We start from the raw sequence: 9,681 nt of genomic DNA on the forward strand, positions 1-9,681 counted from the left end.
CTGTGGTAAAAAGCACTGAAACATGCTGGATGTAGCCGCTGCGTTTTTTGTAGTCCATCTCTGGTAATTTGTAGCTTCACCAGGGCAGACGCACGTCAGTAGCGTCCGCCGTCGCATGATGGACGTAGTATAGTGAAAGTCGAGTCGAATTCTCTGAGCAGCCCTGTCAGCTTTTTCTAAGTCCTCTGAGTTACTCTGTATTCTGGCATGAGTACACCTTTCCGTGACCTCATGACGTTTTCCACTGAGGCCAAGGAATAGTAGATAGGAATAGTAGATAGGAAGGACAATTCACCCCATGTGACTAATGTAACTGCGGCTTCTTATGGAAACATCCAACGAGATAATGCGTCACGTCACAAAGCAGAAGTCGTCTCAAACCGGTGTCGGTGACCTGGTGAGTTCAGATCACTTCAGTAGATTCCCCTGTCACCAGAACTTAATCCAGTAGAAAACCTTTGGGGTGTGGTCGAATAGGCTCTCCTCAGTATTACCATGGCGCTCGCACGAAAGTGGTCCGAGAAGTCGGATACACCTGAAAAGAAAAAGTCAATCGCGGTGCTTGGAGGTATTCGACTAACCCTGGTGGGAGGCAAAGAGCTCGATAGAAATCAAATAAAACACAGAGCACTTGTATCCAGTTTAATTGCGGATTATGTCTTGGTGTTCGGTGAATTCAGCTGATGAATGTGATGCCATGTTTTGCTCCCAGTTGTGATGACGAAGTTCAGAGCCTCTCGCCGACTTTTCTTCATGGCAACAGCGGCCTATCTGTATCATGTTTGCAATCACTCGCGTCAAGTGACGGGAAAAAGGAGAGACTGAAAGAATGTCGCGTTTCTATGGTGATGAACAGTGAGGAGATAAACTCCTGAAATCTTTCAGCCAATGGCTTCTTCCAAATCTATTCAACTAATTAGCTACATTTTTCTCACGGTAAGTGTCTTCTCTTTGCTTGGATTTTGTCTTTTTTTCACACAGTATTTACACAAGACCAATTGGCTATACTCGCAGACACCTATCATTGTAACACGATATAAGAAGGATTATTTGAAAACTTGTATTTTGAAACCTGTGTGCCAAAGGGATTTGTTGATGACAAACGCTAACTTTATTTGGTTACGATCAAATTCTTTGCTGACAGTAGTAACATATGACAGTGTAGTCAGGAACTTTAATGTCACCTCAATTGTTTTTTTACGAGGAAGTGATTTCACGTAGTGGAAACAAAGACAGCTAAAAAAAACAAACGCTATTCAAATCTTTAGCCAGCCGAAGCCAGCTCCGTCCAGAGGTTACTAAATCAACCTCCTAGGCTCTTTAAAGCTCACCAATTATTTTCTTTTTACTGTGGCACGGAACTGTAAAAATGACAAGATGCGCTTTTGGGGGAATTTCATGCCAGAATGCAATGCTGGCCAGGTGCAGTGTGAAGTTTTTGCTGTCAACATGAGAACTGCAACATGTTTTTTTTTTTACGGATTAATTACTAAGTGTTAATTAGTGAGCTTTCAAGATGCTGGTGGGCAGATTCTGTTTCCTCCTTTGGACAGAGCCGCGCTAGCTCTTCCCTTTTTTTCCCCAGTTTTTGTGCAAAGCTTAGGCCTGTATCTGACTGGCTGCTGGCTCCAGCTTCATGTAATCGGGGGACGTGAAAGTGGCATCAATCTTCTCATCTAACTCTGGGCAAGAAATCCAATATAGGAATACTTTCTCGATATGCCAAACTGTTCCTTTGACAGTGACCAAGAGCTATAGACCTGCGGAGTAGAGTTTTTGTTCACACACACTCCTTCTTTTCTTTGCACCTGATGACATGTTGCATCCCAAATTGCACAGGTGTTTGATCGGATTAATAATTGCTGCATTTCATTTTGTGTTGCCATTTTGCACGACAGCTCCCTGGCATGGTTCACTGCGACACTTCAACGGAACAGAGCCACCGATAATGTTATTAGTTCCGCCGAGGCTTGTTCTGTCATTTGATTTAATGTGAATTTAAACTATTGCGTAATGCACCTCAATTTAAGTACAGCCAAATGTGTCAAACTGTGTGGATTAAACTGCAGTGCTCTGCCGTATTCTCCGCAAACTTAAATCGAACATCCCCCAATAACACCTACTTATCATCCTTGGTCTTAACTTCCCACTATGAGTTTTACTTGGCCTTTTTTCTTCACATGTGATGAGAGATAAGTCTCAAAAAACAAACTTCAGAGAAAAATTGGCCGCTTTGGTTTGGACTTTCTTCACCATCACTCGACAGGCAGCCTAAAATCAGCTTGTGCGAGCTCACGAGCTCGGAGTGGTTGCCAGTTATGATATGTGGGGTCAGCAAGAGCCATCGGGACCCAAGCATACATGTACCAGGAACAAAATATAATGAGCTGCAAGTGGCTGGAGATATGGAGCTGCAGAGTGGGGGTGTTAAAATGACTCAAAAAAATGTGTGAGAGTGGCTTCCTCTTTGTGTGCAGGTGCCGGGGGATGCACGGGGGCGGGATGAAATCACTCAGGCTTGTGTCCGATTGGAGGAGACCGAAGTGCTGTGGGTGCAACTGAACCATTCAGAGCACCTGGTTGTTATGGTGACGGAGTGTGCTATTGATGATATTGGTGTTAGAGACCTCACTCATTTTCTAATTGTCCTTTTTTTTTACTGAAATGTTAACATGTAAAAGAAGGAAATATACAGGTAAAAAAAAAAAAGAGTGATGGCTGAATTCAATTTCACTGCTTCATCATCGAGAGCCTGGTACTGAACGGAAACAAGAAGTTCCCCAAAATTCAATGACCATGAATGACCACTTATCCTCAGATACAACCCACAGAAGAGTATACCAGTGGCAGGCAGGCGTATTGGGCCTTCGTTGTCATGGTAACAATAATAGGACCCATGCATACCAGCTGCAGGCATACCAGACCTTCGTCATCATGGTTACACTACTAAACAGACGGTTCAGGTTGTGCAACAGCCACTGAGTAGATAGGTATGGCACAAAAATGTTCTATATGGGTAAAGATTGTGTTTATTTCTTCTGTTAAACCTAAGTAAAATTAGGCTAACATGATAATACAATAAATGTGCTTTTCCTACTTAAACAAATCAAAATGTAACTTTGTTCCATAATCTGACTAGTATATATATGTATATGACTTTAGTATAGCGATTATATTATGGTACATATGTATACAAGTTACTGAATTTTGTAGTTTATTTTATTGTACTTTATTATTGGTGTTTGCATTATTGACTTATTAATGTTTGCGTTTCAGAGTCTACATCAGCGTGTCCGTCCATCCAGGTAAGAGGTTTTCTGTCTGTGTTGCTCCTCCTGCAGTCTCTGCTCAAGTGTTTGCTCCCGACTTGTCCAAGTCAAGGGTAGTGGATGTTGTATATTGTTCAGATTGTAAAACCCTCTGGGAAATTTGTGATTTTGGGCCGTATAAAGAAAATTTACTTCAACCGACTCGACTGTAATTCAAAAGTGCATTTGCCGGCTGGAAGAAATTGGGTTGCTGTACTGCACGAGTTGCAGCAGTTTGACGTTTTTCGCAGTATTTGATAAGCATCCACTGACAGCTTTGGTTTGGGCTGAAAAAATGTATTCCCCGTGACAAGACAGGAAAGAAACTTCTCTTTTCTTCCAATTCCCATCCTTTCTATTCACACCCTCCTATTCTCAGATAGACAACAGGCCTTTATTTCTCCGTCTGTTCTCATAGAAACGCTAAATTCCTCTTCTTTACTACCACAGCTCTCCCTAGCACAATGATCACAGGTCCCAATGTCTCTGCTGGGTCTCATTGAAGCCCAACTGTATCTTATCAGTCCACTAGGAACCCCATTAAAGCGACATTGATCATCCTCACTTCAGCCCCAGGTTCCTTTAACATGGCCAGGGCGTCGTTAATAATGCTCCATACGGCAGTCATTTGACATTTGCTTTAATTATACCTGTAATTTATTCATGCACTTGATCCTGGGAGCTTGTTGTGAAAAGCTTCCTCCAGGAATATTTGATCCTGCTCCTCTTGAGGACCACGGATTAACCATCTTAATCGCACACCGCCTGAAGGTATTATTTCCTTTACTGTATATGAGTGTGCCTGCACGAGTGTGTGTGTGTGTGTGTGTGTGTGTGTGTGTGTGTGCAACTAGCATTATAGGTGTGTAGGATGGCGGTGAGCATTGTGCCTTGAATGCATGTGTTTTAAGCTGCTTCAAAAGTCATTAGGTCGTATTCCTCAACCATTAGAGGGCCTCGATGCAAATTCTCCCTCCTGTATTACCAGCTCGTCTAAATTTGGCCGAGCACAAAGCAAAGTGCAGATGGTTGCAAGATCTGCGCTTATCGCACAACGCAGCGACCCCCGTGTTTAACCCAGTTTTGTGGAGGAAAACATCGCTGCCTAATGTGCTCACTCTGCAGGTCGGTTAGCAGACAGCAAAACACAGCAATTTGCCCACAAAGCGGCGGAGGAAACCGCAAATGCACACACTTCAGATGGGATTTTAAGATGTTAATTATGATGTTTCTTGATCACAGAACATTGCTCAACTCCCGACCGCACACCTGACAGGAATTCTCTAGGCAGAGTTGGGGGAAATGCGTGAATTTGAAAAGCAGAAAGTGGAGGCTCCTGTATGAAAAGAGGACACACAAACACACACACGCACACACACTCGCACACACACAGACAGGCAGAGGTAGAAAATGGAGTGCAATTTGTCACTTGTAAATGGAAAATAATTTGACAGTATGTCAATTTGTCAGGACTGTAGGAAACACTATATAGTCTACTTTATGCTGTATTCAATTTTTCACTGAACCATAAATCCTCCTCCTTTTGTAATAACCATTTTGCTCTATTTCAAAACACACTTGCACGTTAAAAAAATGCAAAAAACCTATCTTGTCTAACGGACGTGATTGTCAATCTAAATTGATTTGGGTGTTTTTGCAGTTTATTTGAATATATCACACAGACGCTCCTGGGGCTTCACTCATTCTCTCTCTCTCTCTCTCTCTCCTAAAAGCTCAGCCAGTTTCCCCTCTTTGTTTTCTGTTTTTTCATCATTTCTGGTATAGCCTTAGTTCATTAGCCAGACTCTTTTCAACAAACCTTGCATAGAAGACTAATGGGCCAGCATGCCTTTTATTGCATACTGCATTTCTATGGCTGTGGAGGTCCATTACTTTGGAGGATCGAGAATTTACTCTCCACTATAGGGAGGCCTTGCTGAGGGCTAATGAAGGGAAAGACACACTATGAGATAAATCCTTCTGTAGGTCAATAAAAAATTGTCTTGGCTGCGGAAAAGACCTTCAATTAAAAACCTTCGGTGTGTCCAGGACATTCAGTAGGCTGATGCATAATCTGTCTGTCTGAACGTTTGCCTGTCTCTTTACGTAAATGCATATGGCAGCAATACATTCATAAACAAAAAAAAACATAACTTGTTTTGGCTTAAACTTGTCATTCTTATGTTAAAACTGATTTCACAGTGTAATGTGGATAGAAAGATGACGCCATCTCAGCCCCCTATAAACCTCACTGTCACCATGTCATTCTCTAAAACAAGGACTAGAGTAGCGTTCTCCAGGTACGTATCTGGAAGAGGATGACGGTGGAGCAGCCGAAATTGACAAAAACAGCCTCAACCTCCTCCAGTCGACGGAGGAACGACAAGCAGGCGAAGAAGGAGCGTGATAGAAAAAGAGATAAATAAGAGTGAACCACGGACATGCATTCACTCTGGCCAGTAGCCAGGCTGCTGGTGTTGAGTGAGCCCTGATGCTCTGCCACTACTTAACGCTAGAAGCCAGAAAACAAAGTAGGAGCTTTAGTGTACATAATTCCTTCTTCTCCTCCGTTGTCTCTAAAAGAGGTGTTGACAACCTCTTCAGGAGCTCTGAGGAAACGTACCTGCGTCCTTACCGGCGTCTTGCTGATGCAGCAACAGTGACCAAACATTCTTGACCAATACAACAATATACCACCTGGAACGACTAGCGGCCCGGAAGTTGTCCCTCGCCTCTTCAATTGATAAGATATGTTGAATTGAACCTGTATTTCCCACCAATTAAATGAGGCTCCAAGAGAGTGAATTTGCAATTTCCTCCGATTAATAATAATAACAATAATAAATCGATTTTGAGACATTACTTATAACTATGAACCAACAAATAATTTGGTCCTGATATACTGGAAGCCTCTGCATGCCTCTCTTGTTTTTCTCTTTTTTACATTTTGAGTCACTGACTACGCCTACAGAAAATCTGTATCACACTACATGTGTGCCGCACAGAGGTTGCTTCACAGGAGAGTGTTCATAAAGCATGTAGTGAACTAAGGCTTTCTTGCAACAACAGATGGTGGTGTGAGTGAATGACCGATGGAAAAAATGACTCTGTCCATGATCAGCTCTTATTCAAGTATATGTTGCTTTCAAAAACAAATAATCACTACGTGTTCATAGCGTTTTGAATATCTGCCGCTGTCGGAGGAAACTGAAATATGTATCTACTGTACAACCAATCACTCTGCAGTCTCTCTCTTATCGTGTTGTGGCCACGATACGGCCACATGTCTCTAATGATCTCAACCATAGTTTCACCGAGTACATAAAGGGGACTCAAACAATTGGCTGTAACGATGATATAAATTGATCACAGTATTGTTGAGTAAAATGCTGCACATACCATACAGGAGCAGTTCTAAATGAAGTTGTCCTTTCTTTTTCACATGTAATGGACAAAATAACAACTAAAAAGCTGGTCAAGCTCATGGTCCGTTGCACTAGAGACTAAGTGTTGCTTCAACTCAATGGTCATTCAGAGGCTGTAGTTTGTAGTGTTATTAGGCAAATGTCCTAATAATAAGTGTTTTTGGTCTGTGTCCACGAGGGGCTACTTGTGACCAATGCTCTTTGCTAATGCGGTTATCGTCAGTGGGGAACGTGTTCAGCGATAACTTCCCCTTTGCCGTATCATATCATTTCACAGTGTCTGTAACCGATGCACCAGCAATTTCAGCACTGACAGCATGCTGAAACAAAGCTTCGCACAAGTGAGTCATTCCTAAGCCGCCGAGCACCATCAGCATTATGTGCCAGCTTTGCTGTTACTGTGATCAGAAAATCACAGTGTTTGTGATGAGTTTTCAAATCAACATAAGGCGAAACTTTTAGAAGCACAAAGAGACCCGGACGTCTCTTTGCTCTCGCTTTTACCCTTCGCATCAGTTCACCGCCCTCACAGCGTTTGACTCGAGGGCTCTTGAGCTGCGGCTGTTGTCTGCAACAACATCCTCCTCGGAGTTGAGAGTTGCAAACTTAATGGCTCGCACTCCTCACCCGGTGCAAGAAATCGACCCGGTGGAGTTACTTATAGATAGTAGTTTTGTCGAGAGCATCTCCACCTCTGGGCCAACCTTGAAGTTTTTGACAAAATTAAATTGCACTGAAATCATCATCTCCCGTTGCCTTTACGCCCCCGGTAAGAGGCCCCTAAATCCTGGAGTCGCAGTGCAGACAGAATTAGACTCGCTGCCAGTGGCCTTGCACTGCTCAACAGAAAAACACTGGGAGAGGAGCAGGTGGCGGCAGACATTACTACCCACGTCCACATGCCAGTCTGAATAGGCATTTCCAGCGCAGCTCATTTGGTGAAACATTTTGCCAATAGTAAGGCATAAAGTGATAACCAAATCAAAATTGCTTCAGCGCTTTCACTTAGGACAGGGGGGGGAGGGGAGGTGTTGAATGTGATAAAGGGTGGGGAGGGGGGATTGTCAAATGGCAGAACCTGTCACATGTTGTGAATTTTCATACAGTAAGTTTGTCCTGCTGTCATAATCCGGGATACTTTACCTGACCACATCATAGACACGTACAGATCTTAGCCTCCCGAACACTCTTCATTTCCATAGAAACTGACGAGCCTCATGTTCGACTTGTCCACACTCACCTCGACATCCCCAATGTTTAGTTTGTGAGGCTGTTCCATTTATTTAGGCAGCTATAAATATTTAAACTGTTGTGTGGGGATGATGCAAAAGTACTCTCAGCTGAATATGCATTACTTATAAATATTTTAGTTCTCATTTCACCAGCTTTCCATTGACTTATTGTATGTGTGTGTGTGTGTGTGTGTGTGTGTGTGTGTGTGTGTGTGCGTGCGTGTGTGTTGTTTCCAGGGTTTGATTTTGCTACCGAGTATTAGGTTGTCTGACATCTGCAATCAATAAAACTACTGAACCTGCAAGGTCAGCCTACCTCAGATGAGGCTGGCGATTTTTTTCTCTTCTGAGAAGCTGCATGAATCTTCACCGCCTCGCGTGGTCTTTTGTTGGCTGCAGGGTCACATCTTGTTCTCTTTAATATTTCTGGAGACCAGAATTGAATAGAATATGGAGAAAAAGAAATGTCCTTAACGCATTTTTAAAAGAATCGAAGGACCCGAGCAAATTCATTTATTCATATTTATTCATATACTATCACCTTGCCTGCATATTATTTATTTGAAGATCTGCAGTCCGCTTCTGGACACCTTCACAAAGCAGTGCTTCATTTAATGAAGCACAGTGTCCCAGTGATCATGAGAACCCATCCAAAAGTTTTTAGTAGAAAGACTTTCTCCAGCTTCAGCTGACTTGCTTACTGTAACGTGACAAGTGCTGCCAGACCCTGTAGTGTGGCCCCCTTAAATAAAAATGTTTGCCTCCTCCATGAGAAAACAAACCAGCGTTTGTGTTTACCTTCATTTTGAGAGACTTAGGGGCTTATATGTTGGTGAACCCTGCAGTATAATGAAACAAACGGGGGGGGGGGGGGGCTATACCACCCTCTTCATGAGGGCTCATGCGTTCACACACACACACACACACACACACACACACATCATGGATGTCCAGATGGTGTGGAGCCCGGTGCTGCTGGCATTTGTTTTGACACATTATTCTCAAGTGTTCGATGGAAAGATCCATCCTAGGTGTTTGGGGTGTGGGTCCAAGGTGCTGACCACTGCATAGATTTTCAATAGTCTCTTTCTAATGAATGTTTTCTCTCTCTACTGGTCAATGGCACACAGGGATTCCCATGAATTTAGCATACATTAAAGCATATTGGCAATAGACAAAAATACATTTAAATATATATATATAGATTTTTTAAAGATGTGCTTTAGTAGCAGTTAGACACCAACATAAACACACAACATGCAGAACGCGAAATACTCTGATCAGCACACTCGACGAAATGCGAAAACGCAATCAGCCTCAAACAGCTGGTAGCGAGCGGCTATTCTGCAGTTCACAAAGTCTTAACGTGCACATTGTTTTGTCGACAAATGATGCAGAAATAGTGTAAAAAGGCGAAGTTTTCTCATTATGTCCACCGCGAACTGCAGTCTGTCTGCTTGGCTCTCAGACTTTCATGGATGATCATTTGGTGGTTAAGGGTGAAGCCATCTGTTTCCCAATGCGTTTTTGTAAATCTTAGCATTCGGGATGTCGAATACATGAATTATTCAAACGTCTTAATTAACATAAAGGATCCTTTAATGGTCAACATACTGACTTATGGGTGCACATGAAACAGAAAATCTATTCCATAAGATTGATTATATGCTTTAAATGTGCTTGTAATAATCCAAGTCTTTTACATTAGTGTTTACA

This window comes from Scophthalmus maximus, chromosome 3 (genome assembly GCF_022379125.1).
Source record: "Scophthalmus maximus strain ysfricsl-2021 chromosome 3, ASM2237912v1, whole genome shotgun sequence".
NCBI lineage: Eukaryota > Metazoa > Chordata > Actinopteri > Pleuronectiformes > Scophthalmidae > Scophthalmus > Scophthalmus maximus.